Below are 24047 nucleotides of genomic sequence, written 5' to 3'. Positions count from 1 at the left end.
TCACAGACAGCCATCATCTCCCAGCGTCTTCTCAGGGTCTTTCTTCTGTGCCTGCCTGTGTCCAGACTTCTCATACAGGCTCTGGTCACACTGGATTAGGGCCCACCTTAACGTCCTCATTTTAATATAATTACCTTTTTAAAGACATTATCTCCAAATATAGTCACACTTCGAGGTACTGGTGGTTAGAACTTTAACATACACCTTTAGAAAAAGGAGAGAGGAAACAATTTAAACCAAAGCCCAGTGCTGATGTCAAATCACTGCTGTTGACAAAAACATCAGCACTGCCACACATACCTGCAGAAACATGGGATTTGTTCAGTTACGGTTAGATTGATGACGACTACCTGGAAGCCACATGGTAAATAAATGAGAAAAGAGAGAAGATTGTGTGAAAAGTTCTTTACTCTGCTCAAGGACTTTACACCTTTGGTTTTCCCACTCCCTTGTGTCATCAGTTTCTTTCTCTCTACTAGATTATCCCTATCAGCATGCAAACATTCCCTAGTTTGATGGCCTTCAAATTTTAAAACTGTAATTCACGTGAAGAAATACATTTTATATTATAATCCAATATACACCAGTATATGTGTGTAGATATGTAACTATTTGTAAATTCCTCATAGTAATATATTCCACAAAAATAAAATTCTTACCTTTACCACATGGCATGTACCCTATTTTCTCTTTTACTCCAATTAATGTTTTAAATGATTATTGCAACCCAATAAAAATATTTTAAGACCACTTATGGTTCACAAACTGCGGTTTAATAAATGCTGCTCTAAGGTATCTGTGTGTGTGTGTGTGTGTGTGTGTGTGTGTGTGTGTGTGTGTGTGTTTTCAGTCAGGTATCCTTATAGCACCCAGGCTGGACTTGAACTCCTGGGCTCAAGCGATCCTCCCACTTCAGCCTCCGGAGTAGCTGAGGCTGCAGGTGCATGCCAACACACCCAGCTCTAAGGTGTCATTTTTAAGGCACAGCAACTTCCTTTACCCCGTAGCCCCTCCATCAACCACGCTATTTCTCTGCTGCCCTTAGCCAAACTTCTCAAAAGATAGGTCAACAGACACTCCCATCAGCAACTCAGATCACTCCCACTTTGGCTTCAACAGCAGCAGCCACTCTGATAAACCTTCTGTGGCATTTTGGTTACCAGCAATTTCCATGTTGCCAAATCTAATGGACACATTCCAAGCATCTTTCTCGACTTTAAACAGCCTTCAATGTAACTGGCCCCTCTGTCATTCTTAAAATGCATGAATCTATTGGCTTCTGAAACAGTACAGTCTCCCGGTTTTCCAGCAACCTCACGGTTCACTCCTCAGTCTCTTAGTCCTACCTTCTCTTTCTTTACTTTACCTGAGGAATCTCTGGGTTCAGTCCTGGAACCCATCCTCTTCCTAATCTGTATTCTATCCTAGATGCTGTCAAAAACTAGGTTAAATACAATTTATATTCTATAAAAACCCCAATGTTTAACTCCTCTAAAGAATTATCCAGATCAAGGCTCATATTAAATATATTCAGTTGCCTGTTTGACATCTCCAATTGTGTATCTTAAATGAGTCTCAAACATAATATTTCCAAACTCATGATTTTGCCCATGAGCCATTCCTCTCCCAGTGTTCCTAACTAAACACAAGGCCACCTACCCATAAATCAAGAAATCTCCCCTCTCTTTTCCCCTCCCCTTGCACATGCAATTAATCAGCATGACCTTTTTTCAAACTAATACCTTACATTTATTTCTTAGACTATTAAGATTCCTTTTGAACTAATCACAACTAGGGAATGTTTTTACTTGTCCAGACACATCAGCACCCCTCCTCAACACCCCTTACCATTTTCTACAAAGCAATCAGAGTGATCTTTTCAAAATGTGAGTTAGATAATAACACTGCTCTCCCCCTCTTCCAAGCATACATACATTCATAATGCCTGGCACTTAGCACTCAATTTTTTTTAAAAGAATGAACAAATCATACATTTGCCATGCAGCCTTGGGAGAAACAAAGGAAGCTGAAACAAAGAGCACCTGGCCATGAAACTATTTTCTTGCATCTATGCACAGTGGAAAAGGGGCAATAAGAAGCAGGAATTTGTATGACAGCTATTTGTGAATGTTCTGATATGGCTCAGTGAAGCCAAAACCATATAATATTTAACATTATTATCCACACTACGCCAAGCATGGGACCTAGACAGCAGAAGGTCCAAGTTGCTGACCTCAGGAAGGTTTACTGGGACCATGTTCCATGACAGCAGAACAAACTAGAAGTTTATACTGTACCAAATGCAAAAGAGCACACAGTTGCTAGAAAAACACTGCACAGCTGCTGAATTACAAGTCTTCTATTTTTATATAAATAAAAATTTTACATTTTTCTACCACATTTAACGTTCCCAGACTCCACAGGTGTGCGTAGTGGGTCCATGAAGAGACAGTAGGATTCATTAAAGTTGAATAAAACAGGAATCAAAGGTAAGACAAATATTGAAGAGGGACAGGAATTCTCGACAGGCCCATGGTAAGGCAATTTGGCTTTTCAGAGAAGTTTGAGGTGTCCTGGGACTCAGGTAATGAGGTCCCAAGGGTAAGAGATTTGCTACAGACACAAAGACAAAAACGTATTTGGCAACTTTAGAAATAATTCTGGGGTCAATGTGAAGTCTTGCTAGTCTTAATTTTCTTTAGTTTATACAATTAGGGATGTTTGGTCCTGTTAAGGATTACTGAGAGGAAACTCCAGGTAGGAAGTTTTGCAAGATGAGTTAGTTTGTCCAAAAAGGGATTTTTCAGATTTGCAAGCATCATACTATATGTATGGATTCAATTTCATGAAGAGGTTTTGCAATGGGCTCCAAACAAAGGAGGATGATTGTTGAAGTTGTTAGTTGTATCACGATTTTGCGATCATAACCTGTTTCTAAAACCAGAGGAGGAAACTTTATTAGGTCCCAAACATACATCTACCCTGAGAGCATTTACATGCACTTACATGAACGCAGATCCTATATGAAATGATTGCTCAACTTAATATTTCAGTAACTGGAAATACATTTTCCTCTTAGCTTCTTAATTTGGGTAACTTTTTTTGAAATCAGGAAAATATCAGTACAAAAAAAGTGACGTAAGTTTTCCAAGTTTAAAAAACAAGACTAACAATTCATTAGCTTTCCTATGTGTAGAAAATAGGGCACTTGCGTAGTAAGGTAAGCTTTCACTTATTTTTCCCTGTCCTCTATTTTCCATTTTCATTCATTCCTCTCTTCTTTTTCCTTCTTTCCTCGTTTCCCTTTTTTTCTTTTTTTTTTTTTTTCCTCAGATGGAGTCTCACTGTGTTGCCCAGGCTGGAGTGCAATGGCACAATCTCAGCTCACTGCAGCCTCTGCCTCCTGAGTTTAAGCAATTCTCCTGCCTCAGCCTCCCAAGTAGCTGGGATTATGGATGCCCACCACAAAACCCAGCTAATTTTTATATTTTTAGTAGGGATGGAATTTCACCATGTTAGCCAGGCTGGTCTCAAACTCCTGACCTCGAGCGATCTGCCCATCTTGGCCTCCCAAAGTGCTGGGATTACAGGCGTGAGCCACCATGACCAGCCTTTCCTTTGCTTTTTTTTTTTTTTTTCTCTTACACTTTCCTTTTTTAAAAATGTATGAGCCCGAACAACAATCCTAGAAGCTTTCTTCAAATAGTGGCAGTAAATATTTTTAAAACATGATCTTTGCCTTCATTGTAATAGGAATTTGTTCAGGGAGAATTGTTTTCTTCTTCAGAGCAGTAAAAAAAAGAAACAGTTGAAAACACAGCAATGTTTGTTTAGTTTTAGTTTGGAATTTCCATACAATGTTTGTCAGGGTATTCTATTAAAAACTGAAACAAATTCATAAATTGAATAAAATTATTTTAAAAGAGAAAAAACAAACCCAGAATAGCAACTTTGTTCTGGCAAGACCACTGAAAAACAAGAATCAAATGGAGTAATTTTGCAACAGAAATGATGTGCAGCAGAAATGTACTGCATTGACTTGAATTTTCTTTCAAGCTGCCTATTAAGTAAATTTCCTACTCAACTGTTAGTACTTGCTACAGTCGTAAGGTTAGTAAGTTAATATATTCATTTTGGAGCATTTTGTGAATAAATTAGGAGGCTACGGTATATGAAGGAAGGAGTTGACAGGCTGAAGCCAGGAAGATACAGGCAGTGGCCTTACATAAGTAAGTTGACTTGTTGATACATGTTCAAATTATAGCTAACAGCTTTCCTGACGTGTGGGACATGGGCTATGATGGAAAGATAGGAGCCAAGGGTGATACATGACCCTGCTTCCAGTCTTGGATCTCACAAATTGACCATTCACATTTCTGCCAGAAAAATTCATCTACACTACAAACCTGACAATGTTACCCCATGGCTCACAACTCCAAAATGACATTATGTGGCCAAGAAGGAAAAAAAAAAGCAGCTGTGTACATGACCTTGATACATTACTTAGTTTCCCTAAATATCATAATTGTTTTCTGTCCAAATGGACATAAGAATGGCTACTTCATAAGATTTCTGGAAGGATCAATGCAAAAATGTATATACAATCTTTTTCTATGCTACTCAAATTGTATTGATAATTGGAAATGTGTGTTCTTTAAAGTTTAGGTAAACTAATTCCCAAAGGGTAATTATGAATAATTTGTAAAACACAACCAGAAACATAACTTAGCTCATTAGGAACCAAAATATATCTACATTTTATTATCCAGCATCTTCCTTACCAATTTTCAAACTGATATGTTTGGATAGTGTTTCATTGCTGGGTTAGGCATGATTATGTTCCCAAAATGTATCATTTAGAATAGATATCAGCAAAGGAAGTTAATACTGTCCAGACAAGGATCATGTGACTAAGGCAACTATCTAAAAACACTTGACTGAAGCAAGTGTCTGGATTCAGTTTATACTCCCTGTGTCTCAGCTCCCACTACACTGGATTCACATGAATTTCTGTGTTACTTAGAGATAATAAATTAACAATATACATATATTGAAGACGTAAATGAAGTCTCATTTATTAAAACTATTGCCAATACTTTAAAGCATAACCATAGTTTTATTCCATTTTATTCTCATCTGCTAGTTGTTAAAGGCATAAAGGAAATTGATTTCATATGAGCACATATGAATCTATTTGTAATGAAGATCTCATTTCTTAAGATTTTGTTACGACTCCCAAAGAAACAAACATAAGAAGTTATGTAGTCTCATTACAAACTTGAACATTTTTTACAAAATGACCTGACCTCTCCTAGAGAAAATATTTTCTTGAACAATACATTTTCACTGTAATTAATATAATAAAATGTCATTTTCATAGCCATGTTGTATTAATTTTAACTGCTCATGTGGCCAAGACTGTGATTGTCTAGAATGATCTCAATTCTTCAAAATAACTTAGTTGAAAACACCAATGTACTTCTTTCAATGATTTTGGGATAAGTTTTAGAAATTGTTCTTCTTAAATTTTATCATTTTCTTCAATTTCTACTGTCTCTTTTAAAAAAGTGTCAGTTGAGCCTTGAGGTCTCGGAAGTACACGTTTTAAAAAATAAAATAAAGCACATGTTTTACCTTTCAAGTAAATGATGGCTGTTTACTGTCAATAATCATTCAAGTAGTAAATATTGTTGGAATCTAAAAAGGTAATTCTCTTTAAAAACAGTTTGCCACCCAGGCACCGTGGCTCATGCCTGTAAGCCCAACATTTTGGGAGGCTGAGGCAGGCAGATCACTTGAGGCCAGGAGTTTGAGATCAACCTGACCAACATGGTGAAACCCCGTCTCTATTAAAATACAAAAATCAGTGGGCGCCTGTAATCCCAGCTACTTGGGAAGCTGAGACAGGAGAATCAGTGGAACCTGGGAGGCGAAGTTTACAGTGAGCCAAGATCAAGCCACTGCACTCCAGCCTGGGCAAAAGACACACACACAAAAAGTTTGTCAGGCTATGTTTTTTAAAAAGTGAGGATGTTTACAAGTAAAAGGGAAGCCCTACTTAAGATATATGCTTAACCTTTTGGCTAGACTTATTTCTCATGATGTTAAATGTGAGAAAAGGAGAGAAAGCATGGAGGAGATGATTAACATTCATTGGGTCCTCTATCTATCACACACGTTGTTCTATCACATAACACTTGTGCATCATTTATTCCTTTACAACAGTCCTAGCAGTAGACAATATTAAGCCTTATTTACCCAGATGAGGACATTGTGACTGAGAAGTGTTCAATAATATCAACATCGACTCTGTGGCCCAGGTTGTCTGACTCCAAAGACCCATTAGATGTCCACTGGTCCACACTATACAGCAGTGTGGAGAATTGAGGACATGAAGACAACAGCATACCACAAAGTTCCTAGAATCAGAATGGCCAGGTTGGGAGGCAGGATTATAAAGAGGTTGATTTCTAGCCACAGGAGGGAATGTCTAGAGTCATATAGAGAAACATGTCTAATAGACCTATCCAACATTAGATCTGATTAAATGTAGATAAATGCTAACCAGCTCAACTCTCTAGATTAGCTTAAAAGTCCACCTGTTTGATAAGGAGAAGACGCAAATTTAATCACATTCCATGTGTATTACTTCTTAAAATCAGCCAATGGAAACTACACCCTTTATCACACTGAAAATATCCTTGCGACTGTCAAGCTCTTTGAGAGTGCAGAGCTTCAAACTTCAGCTGGTCTCTTCAGGAAAGGAAGCCAGAAGTTCTTGCCACCTAAAAGACAGCTGAAGTAGAGTCTACACATTATCACACATGAAGACTCACAAATCACCCAGACCTGCTCAGCTCAGAGGTACTGGAAGTAATGGAAGAAACTGGGCTGGGATTACACTGTCTTCTGAGTACTAAAATAAAGACTCAATTTTGTGCATATTTGAGGTAAAAAAAAAAAAAAACAACGTTAGGCCTTTGGTGGGGGGTGGGGGGCAGACATACAGACAAATGTGAGGGACCCCACAGCTAGGGAGACATTACGTACAAATAAATCACATTATAGGAGAGACCAATGGCACTTAATAAAAATCATAGAGTATGCTGCGCTTATCTGACATTGATTATGGTCCAAGCACTGTGCTACACATGACTCAGACATCATCTTCATTTTCCCAAGCCCTGTGACATGCATATTATCACCCCTATTTCACAGACGAAGAAACGGAGCCTCCGAGATATTAGGTGTCATACCAAAGACAACATAACTGGTATGGGCTAATTGGAGTTCGGGGCCCTCCAAATACATAGCTGAGGCTTCACATTTCACTGTCTTAGGAGACATAAAGGTAAAGGCTTCCAACAGTTTACAGGTTAAAAGGAGAACGACTATGATGCTTCAGCGGTGACCATTCCTGGAGGAGAAGGCATCTGAGCTGAGTGTGTAAAGATGCACAGCATCTAGACATAGAAGGCTGGAGGCGAAGGACATCCCATAGTGACTCTGCACAGGCACGGAGGGCAGAAATCCCACAGTCATAACTCAGAATGGCAAGGGGCTTGACTTAGCTGGAGGCCAAAGCACACACAAACTGTCAGCTGGGATACAGTGTTAGAGAGGCACCATATCACAGGAGACCCTGAATGTCAGCCTAAAGAGCTTCCATGTGCACTGCAGGCACTGTGGGGCCCAGAAGGTCTCTTAGCAGATGAATGAGTCGCCAGATACAAAATAGAATGATTCATCTGGTAATAGCATGCAAGAGTGAGGAAATGTATAGTCTCTTATAGATTCATAAGTGTAAGCAGCCTTATCTTGGCTAGTCACAGAAACCTTACCCATTTTATTAAAGAATTTAAATACATGACTTTCAAGGAAGAATAACTAATAACAAATTATTTTTTTTCCAAATCATGCCTATGAGACCACATTTACGTGAGATACCATTTTAGAGGTACCCATAATTAGTTTCAACTAAATCACAGCATTTGCACTACTTGGTAAGGTTCCAAAATGATGATATAGAAAATGCAGACTTCCAAAATTATGCATCTGTGTCGCATATACACAGGCCCACCCACAAAGCAATTCACATTCTCACTCTTATTCCTCCTCTCCCTCCTTTCTCTCTCTCTCTCTTTTCTCTCCTGCCTCCTCCTTCCTCTAGCCCCTCTTCTTCTCCCTCTCAGTCTCTCTGTAAGCATATGAATTCAGCATTATCACTAATAATCAGAAACATTAGCAGAAAGCACTCTCTCATTTTCTAAATATGCACTCATCATGGATATGTGAAATAAAAGATAATGACCAATTGGCAAAAATATGTAAATATCTTATACTAGTCAGAATATAGTCCTGCACCATTATATCATATTGTATTGCTATTAATTTTTCATTAAGCATATGCTCCAATAAGTAACTTACTATATTGTGACAGAGGGTGGAATGGGGGTAAATAGAGCTCCATAAGCCATTTGATTATCTCATTTGAAACAACAATATTGGCAACATTCCCCCAGAATTCAGCTAAATGGCAAGAGTCTAAGGGATACATTATAGACTTCAGACATGCACAGTGCAACATTTTCATACCTTGTAGAAATATTATGACATTACATCAATGCCTTTAAACAATAGACAGAATGTTCTGACAAATATTCTGTTCCTAATGGCCATGAGATGCATTATCTATTTGTCACATACGAGCTAACACACTATGTGATATTTTTAAAAATTTCCATCATGTTAATACTCAGACAGATGTCCTCTTTTTATTCTTGAAATTCGAAAGCAGAATCCTCTTTAGCAAAGCTATTCATTATGCATTAGAAAGAAAAAAAAATTCCAGAGCTGGATGTAAAGGATCATGAGCAGATTAACCCAGGGCTTTCCAGTGAAGAGAGCCATGTGAAAACAATTTCAGTCCCTCTGACCACAGTTGCATGGCATTGACCAATTTAACAAAAAACAAAACAAACAAACAAAACAAAACAAACAATATCAAGGTCTGTATCTAGAAAAGGTACTGATGAAGAACCAGAAAGTACAAGGAATTCTGTAGGACTAGAATATTGAAGACCCACAAGGAACCCTGTAGAAGTGGGTGGTCTATCATTCACCCCAACATTCAACTACTTCCTATCTCCAGACACTCATAGGAAGTAATTGAAAGAATATGTTGATATTCAACGGCATCCTTAAACTGTAAGGCAAAGGCCAGTACCAGGAACAGCCAACACAAGTTAAATCAAGGGAGCCTTTTCCATCAGTAAGTAATCACAAGAAGTAGAAAAGATAGTTTCAGGGCTTCCCCTTAAGTCCTCCCTCAGAATAGACAGCCACAGCCAGCATAAAAGCTAAATGAAGGGGTTTCGAGTTGCTGCCGAACACAGTGGAGAGATGCATTCCATAGTAAACATGCATTCCGGTCACAACATGCATGAAACCAAGTGAGCAAACAGGAAAATCAGTGAACCTACGAGAAGTGCAGGAAAGCAGGGACTGTCAAGAAAGTAGATTTTCGAAACAAAATGCGAAACAATTGTAGGAAAAACATTTTGGTGTTACCTCTCTTTATCTCTTGTATACTATAATAACTAAATATTTATTGGCATTCATCATATAATCATATTGCTTCTATGAAATATGAAACGTAAACATGAAGATGAAATGCTTGCATTGGATGGAAAACACCAAGGGTTAAATTAAAAACACTAAGTTAAATTATTAGCAAAGTCAAATGAAAGAGAAAACTGCAGGAATTCATCTTGAGCTCCATTCAGCAGGATCAATACAAAATGTTGTGAGTGGGAGATACAAAAAACATATCTGAGAGACAAAATTCACATAAGAAAGAAATCTGAAAAAGACAGCAAAATGGAACAAGTGCAGTTACCATAGAAAAAAAATGAAAAATAACTTTCCTCAGCTAAAGAAAACTGACGTTTTAGAACTCAAGAGCTACCATAAAAATAGATTTATGAAGAAACAAAAAGTAAATCCTATTAAAATAATGGCAATAATTTTTCAAGATTTAAAAAATTCTACAAGTATCCAAAAATTAAGTTAAAAGAACTTGATCAAATTGGACTTGCTTCAAATTTGACTTCTATATAATCAGACACCAGAAAATAATGAAAATGAAAATACTCCACTCTTTTGAGAAAAAGAAAACTACGAACCAAGAATGTGCACCCAGCATATTCTTGATCACTTGACAATGTATAGGAGCAATAGAAAGCTATTATCTCATATGCAAATTCTTTCCAACTATTCAACATACTATCCTTTATGCAAGGAAAAAAAAAAGCAGTTAAAGGCATACTTCACCTAACCAGGAAAGAATAAAGAAAATCTCAAGTACTAGAAAGTCAGGTTTAAAAGAAGAGAGGATAAACTGGGAACCTTGTTAAATATGGTAAATGCTCAATGATTTTTTTAAATATTATCTTTCAGCTTAACACAATATCTTATTTAAACTTTCAAACAGATGTTTTATATATAATAATGGCAATTTAAATCATAAATAGAAAACTTCATTATTATCAACAGAAATAGAGACATTAGGGAGAAATCCAAGAGGCATAAAAAGCATTTTAAGTTACTATTTTACATAGTCAACAGTAAAGAAAGTAATCTCAGAATTCTGGACAATTTGAAGATACTATGTTTGATTGTAAAAAATAAACAAGTTTCTTCTCACACACTACTGAGAGGAATGAAACTGATAACACTTTAGAGTATAATTTGTCATTACAGAGAAAAACCCTAGAAATGGTGATATTCTTTGACCCAGCAATTACATTTTTAGTATGTTTGGTAAAATACAGTTTTAAATAGCAAAACTTTGGAAACAACAATAGGAAATTGTCTAAAGAAAAATCATGTTTTTGGAAAGTAAGAACAGCACTGGGGAAATCTTCACACTATACTAAATAGCAAAAGAGGGGTTCAATCTGCTATATGCACAAATGTACAAAAACCCAGCTTCATGGGCTTTCTCAATGCTTCTGCACTTCTATGTGATTCACGAGAAACATTACAAACAGAAAAATATTATTACAAATAAAACCATTTACAAAAAGCTGTGGGTTCTATCAAGATTATTGTAACTATGGTTCCCTTTTAATGAAAGTAGGTTGAACTTGTAGACTTGACACTAAATTTGGAATTGGAAAATAAGAATTTGGATCACAATCTTGACTGGGTGCATGGTTTATGCCTCTAATTCCACCTCTTTGTGAGGACACGGTGGGAGGATCAGTTGAGGCCAGGAGTTCAAGGCCAAGCTGAGCAACCTAACAAGACGCCATCTCTACAAAAAAAAATTAAATTAGCTGGTTGTGGTGGCATGTATCTGTAGTCCCACCTACTCAGGAGGCTAAGGCAGGAGGATCATTTGAACCCAGGAATTTGAGGTTACAGTGAGCTATGATCACACCTCTGCAGTCCAGCCTGGGTGAGAGAGCAAGACCCTGTCTCAAAAAGAAAATAAAACAAAAAACAACTCACACCTCAGCTACTTTAAACTAAGCTGTGTGCTCATGGTCAACTAATATCCTCTCTCTAGGCTTTAGTTTCAACAACTGTAAAATGAGAACAGTAGACTATATCTTTCCTATGTTCTTTTATTATAATGCTAAACACATTGAAGGATGGCTCTTTTTAAACTTTCTATTGTTAAATGCACAGAACTGAAAAATTAAGCAGATGAAATCTGATGGGTGATATCAATCATTCTTAGTCTAGGTTACCTCTTCTAAATGAAGAGATAACTTCTTATTATTCAAATAGTAACATGACATTTCCCAAACTATTCCAACATAACTAGGTTCTCAGACTAGAAATATCTATTCTAAAACACATGATAAAGTAATTTAGGGAAGTATAGATTAATCACAGGTTTCATTACTGCAAGTCTCACAAAGACTTTAATATATGAATGGAATCCTGACACTGTAAGATGGCTAAACTGTTGACCATAGATCTCTTTTATTCTTTGGGCATCTTGCAGGACTCGTATCTGTTGGCACTCAATAGGAGTTGCTGTCATACAGAGAATGTCTATATTGGATCACAGTACAGCTGTGACAATGGTGTGAGAGAGCCTATAGAATGGAGACCCCTAAGCTAAATGGGAAGACAGAAAAAGAAGAGGTGACAGGAGAGACCTCTGAAGGAGAGGACAAAGAGAGTCATTCTAGCTCATCCACAGTGTTAGAAAAGGAACCTAAAACAGTTATTGCTGAAATCTGTATTTGCAATAATGCAAAGAGATCATTTGTTATGGTAGAAATTATTTATTATAAAAGTCATCATTGTGAGCTTAAGAGAACACATTATTTACTTGAAACTATCTATTTATAACGTATCTATTTATATATGTTTCTTATGCCCAGCAAAAGGAGACATGGCCAATGTTCTTCCACTTCCCCAGGAGTGCAGAGTGAGAAATGAGCAAGGGCAGATACAGTCTCAAGCACAGCGGACAGTTATTGACAATTACAACTATGAGATCAACTTCCATTATGTTGCAAATGCAAATATCTCTAAAAAATGTTGTTTCTAAATTATAAACCAACATTCTTTCCACATATAATCCTTTACTGAGTTCTGATAAATAAAATATATATTCAAAGAAAAAAATAATTTCATTATTAAAAATATTATTTGGAACAGCTAGATTGTTCACAGTTTCAATTTTCAATCAGCTTACAGTAATGAAAAAATGACAGTTTTTTCTTATATTAAGTGTGAAAGAACCCAACTTACAATGGAATTTTGTTTTCTTTGCTTGAAAATAATAATACAATAGGTATGTTTCTAATAAGAGAATCCTAGCCAAGTAAAGTAAAAACATAAAGCATGACACTTTGTCTCAATCTAATCTCAGGAGTTTTTCTGTGACTAATGCTCAGAAACTATGATATAATATTTGTTTAATAATTATGGAAATTATTCGTTCTTGGGAATTTACATAGTTTACTCTGGAGAATAAAGAGCTACCTCTTTAAAATATTAATGGGTGATAGATATTATTTTACTTAAGATAAAAGTAACAGCAAAATGTATATTGAATTAACTTTGTTCAGAGGTAATTATTTCTATTATTATTAAATATCATCAAATAGCAATCCAAACAAGCTAAATCATGTGTGGTTTACGTTTTGTTTTGTTTTTGTTTGGATTTTTAAAAAAAATCTCATCACAGAACTGGTAAATAGGCTTTTATATTTTAAAAAACCCTAACTTGCCATTTCCACTTTCTGAGTAAGGAAGGTTGGTTAATTATGCCTACAATAACCCATGCCTTTGGGGGACCCACACAGTGTATGCACTCCAGATTATTTCCACATTAATATTCTACCATAGACTCACATATTCACAAATCATTGTGGTTTTGTACCCTGTAAAACCACCAGATTCAGATCTCATTAACAGACTTTGAGCATGAGTGTTGAGGCAGAGTGCTTACTAGGTGCCAAGTTCTATGATCTACAATTTATACTTGTTATATCATGTAATCTTTCTCAAATCCTATGATTTTTGAGATAATAACCATTTTCTGAACAAAAAAGGATCAGAGATATTAACAAAATATAATAATGCATCCATTTGATAAAGCAAAATATGATTCTTGGAAACAATGTACATATTGAAGACAATAATTAACACTGAAATATCAGCTTGAAAGTTTCCATCAACCAGCTATCTCCCATGCCCAACTCTTCCTGGTTCTATGGACATAGGTTTCAGCCCATGTCACGACACACCTGATGTGCCTTCCCTTTGCATAAATAAGTACCATGTAAGTTGAAAAGGGCAATGGAGGCTTCTCAAATTTTTGACTCAGCTTCTCACACACATTCTAGTTCCAAACAAATTGCCAATTTGACTCATTTCAACCAATTTAACATTTGCAAAGCAAGAGTTTAATATGTAAACTTGCATTTTACTAGTAGGTAGAAAATACTAGGTTTATATTTTTTAATTTTTAGCAGCGGGATTTTACTTAAGAGGAAAAAGTTACCTTGACAAATATAATTCAATTAATTTCTACTCAAGTATTAAAGACAATATAAAAGGCATTTCAGCATAAATACCAATAATACTCTCTGTAATTGTTATTTATATGGCTGCTATAAGTCTCTTTTCCGGGAATTCCATCAAAAACCTTCCAGCATAGTAGAGTAAAAAATATGGTCATTAACATACATCTGAAATGGGTATGTCTTCAAGATACTTGCTGCTGTTAATAAACTTATCTTACTTAATTCTCCTTACTGCGCCAGTATCTTATGGTTAGATGGCAAAAGCAGTGAAAATAAGATTAAAACAATAAAACCAATGTGAATATGTTGCAGCCTCAAACTTCAAAAAAGTTACAGTTTCTACAAGAGGATAAGTAATCTAAAGAACAATGAAACCAGTTTTCTCACATAAAATACAGATGACTTCATAAATGAACCATAAAAATATTCCCTTGGAGAAAATAGACTTAAGTATCTTTTAGATTTATCTTCAAATTCTCCACTTTTAATATGAGAGTAAACAGCCTCAGGATACATCTCCCATGTTCGTCACTGCTTACTAGCATATGCATGACTAACAGTAATAAATTTGTAGAATATTCAAGTCACAAAGAAGCTTGGAAATAATCCACAGCTACTCCACTGTTTTACAGATGAGAACATTGAGATCTAAAGAGTAAAGATACGGACAATCACTTCTTAGACTACAAACTCTGTCGCAAACACCTTCTCAAGGACCATCCAAACATTCCTCTTTGTATATTTCGCCTCTTCAAACTTTCTCCAGCATCAGTCCCTTAAGTTTCATACATGATCTATAATATCCCTACTGTAAAAAATTTGCCCCCTGAACAATTAGCCTTCTCCTAATTTATACTTCATTTCTCTGATCCTCTTCATAGTCAACCTTCTGGACAGATTTTTTTTCCATTTTTTCATTTCCTGTCCATTTTTTCACCAACTGCAGTCCAGCTTCTGCAGACACATCTCCAGAGTCACATTTTTCTCAAGGCCATCAATAACTTGTTGGTCGCCAAAAGAAAAAGTTCTCACTTCTCATCTTTCTACTCAGCCTCACAGCAGTATTGACACGACTGATGCTTCCTACTGAGAGTTTTGCCCCTCTGGGCTCCTATGACCTCAAATCCAAAAATGACAGTAAGTAATCTAAAGAACCAATGAAACCAGTTTTCTCACATAAAACAATACAGATGACTTTATAAATGAACCATAAAAATATTCCCTCGGAGAAAACAGACAAATATTTTTTAGATTCATCTTCAAATTCTCCACATTTAATATAGTAAGTAAACCTCAAATCCCTCCTTGATTCTATCTCTGCATCACAGTCACTTTTGTGTTTCTTTGCTATTTCTTCTTCCTCTGTCGAGTTTCTTAATCTCAATGTACTTTAAGGTATACGACTGGGTCCTCTTTTCTTCACCATCTATATCTTTTCCTAGGTGATCTTATACTAGATGTCTACACACTAACTCTAACTATCTATAGACTGATAACTCTTTTGCTTTAATCTCCAACTGTATACTTAGCAAGTTCACTTAGTTTTCTAACGTGCATCTCCCAACAGAACCCTTAATTTTCCGCAATCCAAAAAAACTCTCTGTACTCGAAGTCTCCCAATGTAGTCAATGACAATATCCTATTCCTATAGCCAGAAATAAGGGTTGTCTTTGATTAGTCCATTTTCCCTCACCCCATCTAATATATTCAGATGTCCTATTTGATTAATTCTACCTCCACAATATACAGAGAGTGTAATTTCATTTCTGCTCTAACCACCCTAGTCCATTCCACTATAATGCCTCACTTGTGTAACTTCAACAGTCTCCTAACTGGCCTCCCACCCTTAACTCTGTTCTTCTACCCAGCCTTTCCTTATGCAACAACAAAGGTTTTTCTTTTCCTCAAAAAAAAAAAAAAAAAAAAAAAGTACATCCTGGTTTGGAAATCCATCATTGATTTATCATTGCACTTAAATAGAACCTGCATTCCTTAATGTGGGCTGCTAAGATCACAAGTTCTCTGCTCCTTATCAGCCTTCTAATAATAAAAAGCACTTATGTCTACTTACTGTTATATCCTATATAACACACACTTATCTGGGAAGAGACAGGACTCTACCACGAACACTATACACAAAACACTAACTCAGGGCCCATTATAACACTGTGCAACTCATGGCATATCAAATATTCTCTAGGCACCCTGACTCTCAGGACAAGCTGAGCTCAATGTATTGGATTGATATCCCATTTCTCTCACTGCATTTAATTAAGAGGGACTGGACAAAGCTTCCTGATTCACTTGATAGGGAAAATAGGTAGGCATTAGCAATAATAATAACAATAACCATGAAAACAACAAAAACCACCACTAAGAGCCATCTGTTCCTCTAATCTGGGAAAATATATCAAAGCAGGGCATGCTTAATGAGTAAATCTTGGTTTCCTCACATTTCTTACTTACAGAGGGAGGGCAGTGAGAGGCCTTAATATAGCTTTCAGAGCCTTATTTGAACTGAGTTCAAATCTTAGCTCTACAAATTAACTTGCTCCATGGTAGTGGAGCTGGGCTAACTCATACGACCTCTAGACCATTTACTTAAGAAAACAGGATGGCAATAGTTATTTCAGAGCATTTCTGTAAATTAAATATCAAAACACTACACTATCACCCTTGGATAAGGTCAATATATTGAAATGCATTTTGGTTTTTTCTTTGTTTTCCTAGTTTATTAAATCTGCCATTTTAACCCAAATATTATCTTAGAAATTACTTACTATATGAGATTATTCTCCAACAATAATGAAAAAGTGAATCTTGTATCTTCATTCTTAGGCACCTTTGCTCAGTATTGTTGGTCATGACAATCTAAGAATGTTAGGATGGTAGAAAATATGGATATGCATAGCACCAATCTCTGGACAAAATATATCAAAAACATTTCAGTGAGCTTCCTTTAATAAAACAAACATTTTTCACTTACTTTCCCCATCCATGAAAGGCAGCTAAATTTCTTTGGATATCAAAGCTCTAAGAAAAATTTAAGAAGTGACTTCAAAGAGCTCATTATTAGTAGCTTCTGATAATTTCCTAGTCACATATTTTGCTCTCTCAATTGTAACTCATATATCATTTTACCAGTGTCATTCATATTGATCAGCAATGCTCTTATCCAATTCCAAAGAACATTTAATCAGATTTTAACTACATTACATACCCTCCAAAAGCCATTTTGCCATTTGCCATTAGCTAGCATTTTTACACACTCTTGACTGTCATTTCTCACATCAGGTTGATTTGCTTATTTATACTGGATTGTATCAATATAGCAGTCACTGTTTCTAAAAGTTACAAAATGGGATATCGTGTTAAAAAATAAAGGTTTTATTTCTGTCAGATAATTTGTTCTTAAAAATAGGCCAGGCGTGGTGGCTCACGCCTGTCATCCCAGAACTTTGAGAGGCTGAGGCAGGTGGATCACCTGAGGTCAGGAGTTCGAGACAAGCCTGGCCAACAAGGCGAAACCATGTCTCTACTAAAAATACAAAAATTATCTGGGTGTGGTGGCGTGCGCCTGTAGTCCCAACTACTTGGGAGGCTGAGGCAGAATTGCTTGAACCTGGGAGGCAGAGGTTGCAGTGAGCCGAGATCACGTCACTGCACTCCAGCCTAGGCAACAAGAGCTAGCAGAGCAAGACTCCCTCTCAGAAAAAAAAAATGCACACACACACGCTATGGCATCTATACAGGGTAATATAGTTTTCAAAGTTATATGTGCTATTTTTTTAAGCACACAATGATGCTGTAACTATGCAATAGTAGAAATTTTATATTAAAGGTTGTGGAATCCCAGCACTTTGGGAGGCCAAGGTGGGAGGATTACTTAAATTCAGGAGTTCAAGTTCAGCCTGGGAAATGTAATGAGTACTTGTCTCTACAAATTATAAAATAAAATAAAATTAGCTGGGAATGGTGGCATGCACCTGTAGTCAGAAGGCTGAGGCAGGAGGATCACTTTAGCCCAGTAGATCAAGATGGCAACGATCATGCCACTGTGCTCTCATCTGGGTGACAGAGCAAGACTGTCTCAAAAAAATTAAAATAAAATAAAAAATTCAAATGAATAAGACATTGTGCCAATGAATTTATATTTTCCCTTCCTTACAAATAATTAAAAGACATGGTAAGTACAATAACCTTTATTTCCAAGTATCATTTTAATTTTGAAAGTTTTAAGGTTTTATTTGCAAAATATCATTACATAAACACAGGCGTCATTTTCACTGGATTTTTCATATTTGATTAAAATGATTTTGAGTGTCTTAAGTTTCATGATTTGTACTACATTTTTCATTTTAAACTTTTGCCTGAAATTGACAGTGCTGCTCCTTTGTCAATATTTTTCTCAATGTTTTCACTATTTACATTTTGAAATCCTTCCGTTGAACTAAAACATACCTTTACATTTTTAAATTCATAATTTTTTCTTTTTAATAATATATCAGTTAATTTTAAGGGCACTAGTATTAAATTTACTAAAATGTTACAGTTACAAATTTGGTAATGTTCTTTCCGAAAAACAGCCTAATTTTGCAGCCTGAAACTTGACTGAAAATCTCAATACTTTTATTCATGATAGAAAAATAATTCCTGGCTTCATCTCACAATTAACTAATAATTACGTTAATATAAAATAAACTGTGCCCTTTCTTTACAGTGATGATCAAAGTGATTCTCCCAGGCCAAAAAATCAAATAAGAAGTTAATTTTAAAAAGACAAAACAAGCCATTCTAGCCAGTGGGCATCTTCAGTGTACTCCCTCTACTAATTGGCTCTCTGGCACTGTGACTTACCACTTGTTGCAGTAATTTTTGCAAAGTGTGAAATGACTGATACAGATTTATGCAAATATACCTATGCTATGTTATGGTATATATTATGCTCTTCTGTTCCATTCTACTCTATTTTCCTTTATCAAAGGCTAATTGTGACCCACAAAATTGATTTGATGACTCACTCATGTGGGTGATTCATGCTATATGACACAATGGAGGATAAAGAGAAGCATCGAAAATTCACACACTTAAAACTTGGGCATATCCTATTGAAAGTATCTGCGTTACTCACAAGACAATCTCTGTCATTACTTCATCTTCCTCTGCCTGCTTCCTACTCACTTTTCAATTATATCCCCAAAGGTAACTTCTCATCTCTCTCCCTGCATTAATAATCACTCATGGAATTAGGAGTTCTTACAATAAGGAGAGACATGTTTAAGAATTGCTGGGATGTGTTAGAAATATCATTGATAGCGATTATAGACTTAAGTGATTGCAGATTTGAAATTGGTGAGAATTACAGGCTGAGTTTGGAGTTGAAAAATAAGAACACCACCATCCAGTGAACATCTCTGAAGATGAGCTTGGGCCACTTTGGCCGTCATGGCTTGGCCTAGGTCACTTTCAGAAGAGCCCACCCAGCGGCAGTGGAAAACCTTCCAGCTGAGATGGTAAAGCATATTGGATAAGAAAACAAGCTCTAGAAACAGACTTTCTGAGTTCAAATCCCTTCCCAGTTGTATTAATGTTGTGCTCAGTCTCCATAACAACTTTAAAAGTGGTTATTAACAACACTTGTCTCGAAGGATTGTTTAGTGAATTAACATGAAAACCCTTAGAACAGTATTGGCTCATGGAAAGCACACAATGGATGTTAACTATTATTGTATTTATCTTCCTGTTCTCTGGTCCCTTCCCTGATATGTCTACATACATGTGTAAATCTTTGCATACTGTGTTTCCTTTATATTTTCTGGGCATTGTAACGTATCTCCTCTAAAGCCTTGGCTGTTTATGAAAAACATATTTTGAAAATACCCTTTTGTATTTTTTCACTGTTTCTTTTCTCCTGTTATTAGCACATATTTTATAACGTTACCTCCAGAAGGAATTTGCAGTTAATACATTTTATTACTTATCCTTTTGAGTCTTTTTGTGTATGTATAATAATAAAACAGGCTGCCCTGGAATGCATCTATCTCTATATCTATCTGTCTCGATAGATACAAAAGGATTTTTCAAGAAAATACATTCAAGATGCCTTTGAAACATAGAAGATAATGCAAACATTTATGTCTGTGGAAAGAGTCACAGAAAAGAAGATATTTAAACTGCCTCTTGAAGAGTGAATAGGAGTTTGGCAAACAGGAAGGAAGTTCATGAGGTATCACAGGATTTTAAGAAGAAAAAAGTTCGTATTTGGCTTTTATGAGAAAATTTTGGAAACAATCTGGAGAAAAGCTTGGAAGGAGTGAGGCTGAAAACAGAGATACCATTTGGAAACTGACCATAAGATTTCAAGTGGATTGTCAAGTTTCTAAATTAAGGGCATGATGCAAATAGGGAAGGAAGGATTACAATTAAGATGGATAAATTAATAACAGTGGTAATAGTATATGGGAGCAGATTGTAAAGAAGAATGTAGATAAATGATTTTGAGTGTACTGGTGATTATTAATGTGATTCTATTAGTTTCCTGTTGCTGCTATGTCAAAGTACCGCAACCTTCAGTGGCTTAAAATAGCAAAATTTTATTATCTTGCAATTCTGGAGGTCAGAAGTTCAAAAATGGTCTCTCTGAGTTAATGTCATGGTACCAGCAAGGTTGATTCTTTCTGGGGACTTTGAAGGGAGAATCTTTCCCTGCTTTTTAGTGGCTGCCTATATTCCTTAGCTTGGGGTCCTCCTCCTTTTTCAAAGTGACTCATTCCTATCTCTGCTTCCATTATCACCTTGCCACCTTCTCTTCTTCTTTGAACCTTCTTTATTTCTTTTCATAAAAACAACTGTGATTATAGCAGTTCACCAGGATGATCCAGGATAATCTCCTGATATCAAGATCCTTAATCACATATTTAAATTGTTTTAGCATTAAAAGGAAACATTCACAAGTTTTGGGGATCAGGATGTGGACATATTTGAAGGGCCATTATTTAATCTACAACAGTTATAAACTGAGATTGAGTAAAACAAGAAAGATACTAAGCTTAATTGAGCCGTACAACATTTTAGGTGCCTTTATACATGGAAGAAGGTATTTCTACAAGAGGAAAAAATACTTTAAATTACATTATGATACCCTTGGTGAAGACAACGTAAATTCACGGCTACATTAATAGCACTTAGTGTGGTGCCTGGAACACAGTAGGTAGTAATTACTTTGTCATACAAGAAATTATAAAAAAAAGAGAACCAATATATCAACATTCATCCTTTAAAAGTTAATGCTAAGATCTAGGTGACAAATTGCATCACACAAAAATACATTCCAAAAGAAAACAGTCTGGCACCTAAAAGAACAAATGTCTAAATATGAGTAATTCGTGTATTAGCAATTTTGAAGCCCATCCATCAGAGAAAGCATCCCCAAGATAAAGAGGGGTGTGCTGTGAACACCATTGCATAAGGCCATCAACATTTAAGAAAAGGAGCAACTGCTGTGCTTTCCAGGTATCCTAGAACAATTTTTATTTTAATTACTCAGTTTTATCATCTGATATTCCTAGCCAAATGTTTGGTTCAGTTAATATGATCACAGACTCTATGTTCATTTATTTCCAGACATGGATAGAGTATTGGAGTGCCAGTGAATTTACAAGCAATTTAGCACTTTCCCCTGGTGTGGTACATCTGTGTCCAACAGGTCTGAGAGCCGAAACCCATCAGCATCTCCACCTAACCATGGACACAGTCTACATAGCCCTCCTGACTCACTGCCCGAGACTCAGGGAAACACGGTTTTAAAATCACTAAGAAGCCAGTCCTTTCATAGTGATGATATACAACAGTGTTACATGGGCTAAGGCTATGCTTCTTCCTAAGTCATAATTCATCATTATGTTAAGCTCAACTTGTTCATTTATTGTTAAGTTATGAAACTGTCTTTCCAAAATTCATATGTTGAAACGCTAACTCCCAGAATCTCAGAATGTGACTGTATTTGGAGACAGGTCCTCTAAAGAGGTGATTAAGTAAAAATGAGGCTCTTAGGGTGGGCCCTAATCCAAACTTACCGGTGTTCTTGTAAGAAGAAGAAATTTTGTAGACCAAAAAGAACTGCCATGGATGCTCAGGTGCAAAGGAAAGATCACGTGGGAACAGAGACAGAAGATGGCCATCTGCAAGCCAAGAAGAGAGGCTCAGGCTTGCTGAAACTTGATACTGAATTTCTAGTCTCCTAACCATGAGAAAATACATTTTTGTTGTCTGTGGTATTTTGTTATGGCAGCCCCAGAAAACTAATACAGATTTTGGTACCACGATGTGGGATGCTAAAGAACTGAACACCCAAAAATGTGGAAGCAGTTTTAGAAGTAATGAGTAGAGGTTGTGAGAGGTTTGAGGCACAGATTAGAGGAAGCTTAGATTGCCTTGAACAAACTGTCTGTAAAATCATGGACATTAAATGTGCTTGCTTCTGTTGTGGCCTCAGGTGAAAATTAGAAATATATTTTTTGACACTAGAGGAAAGACAACACTTACCATAAAATGGCAGAGAGATTGGCTGAACTGTGTCCCAGTGTTTTGTGGAAAGTAGAAATTGTAAGTGACAAACCTGGGTATTCAGCTGAAATAATTTCTGAGCAAAGTGTTGAAGGTACAGTCTAGTTTCTCCTTACTGCTTATAGTAAACTGCAAGAGGAAAGAGATTATTGAAGAAGAAATTGTTAAGCAAAAAGCAACCAGAACTTGAATATTTGAATAATTATCAGCTTATTCCTATTCAAAAAAAATAAAAAGTATGTTTTGGAAAGAAAACCAAGAATGTAGCTGGACAATTACTCCATAAAGAAATTATGGATGTGACTCATAGATCTAATCACTTATCTCAGCAGAAGCCAGGAATAAATATGGGCTTATATCAGCAGAAACACTGTCGGCTTGGACTAAAGGGGACAGACATAGCCCCAAATAAAGAAAGGCTATTGGAATACTGGAATCCTACAGGATGGGAGAATTCAATATCCATTTAATCGAGTTAAATGGCTGTAAACATATGTTATCCATCATCAAGGAAATGAAAGAATGACCCCAGAAGCTATTCAGAGATTGGCGGGACTGCCACTCTCACCATGGGCCCAGGTCTGGTGGGAGGATGGAAAGCCAAGGCTGTCTCTTTCTTGATTTCAGAATGAGGGGCACCTCCTTAGCTTCAGTGGACCAGGCTGCCACTTCCCAGGATGATAGAGACAGGACTGTCACTCAAGGCATCAGAAGACGATGCTATTTCCCAGAGCTAAGGCAACATTGCTGTCCCGGTGGACCCACAAAGCAGAGCCACCACCCCAGTGGGCCTGGAGCGCAGGGCATTAAGCCAAACAGGATTACTACTGAGCCTTAATATCTAATGGAATTTAGTCTGTTACATTTGAAACTTGCTAGGGATCTATGATTCCTTTCTTCTTTCATATTTATTCCTTTTGGAATGAGAATTTTCATCCTATTCCTGTCTTAGCAATGGATTTTCAATATACGGAACTTGTACAATTTTACAAGTTCACAGCTGGAGTGAAATTCTGCTTCAGGATGAATCATACCTCAAGTCTCTCATCATACTTGATTTAGATAATATTTACATGAGTTTTGGAAGTTAGAATTGATGCTGAAATGGGTAAAGATTTTGGACTGTTGGGATTAGGGTGAATGTATTTTGCATACGAGAAGGACAGGGATTTTGGAGATCCGAAAGTCAAACGTTATGGATTTATGCTCCCTTCATTCATACATTGAAGCCCCAACCATCCATAACTCAGAATGTGACTGTATTTAGAGCAAGAGCAAGAGGTGATTAACTTAAAATGAAGTCCTTAGAGTGGGTCCTAATCCAATGAGACTGATGTCTTTATAAGAAATACGGACACACAAGAACATGCCAGAGATGTGTGTGCACAAAAGAAAAGATCATGTGAGGACACAGCAAGAAGGTGGCCA

At 36.4% G+C, this 24047-nt stretch overlaps 1 protein-coding gene across 13 annotated transcripts in view; it reads right to left on the bottom strand.

Annotated features, from left to right (window-relative positions):
- NRG3 (neuregulin 3) overlaps positions 1–24047 on the bottom strand; it is a 1116866-nt gene that overhangs the window by 987233 nt on the left and 105586 nt on the right. The window lies entirely within an intron of this gene.

The sequence above is a fragment of the Pan troglodytes genome, chromosome 8, assembly GCF_028858775.2.
Source record: "Pan troglodytes isolate AG18354 chromosome 8, NHGRI_mPanTro3-v2.0_pri, whole genome shotgun sequence".
Lineage (NCBI taxonomy): Eukaryota > Metazoa > Chordata > Mammalia > Primates > Hominidae > Pan > Pan troglodytes.
This window is presented reverse-complemented; position numbering and strand designations above follow the sequence as displayed.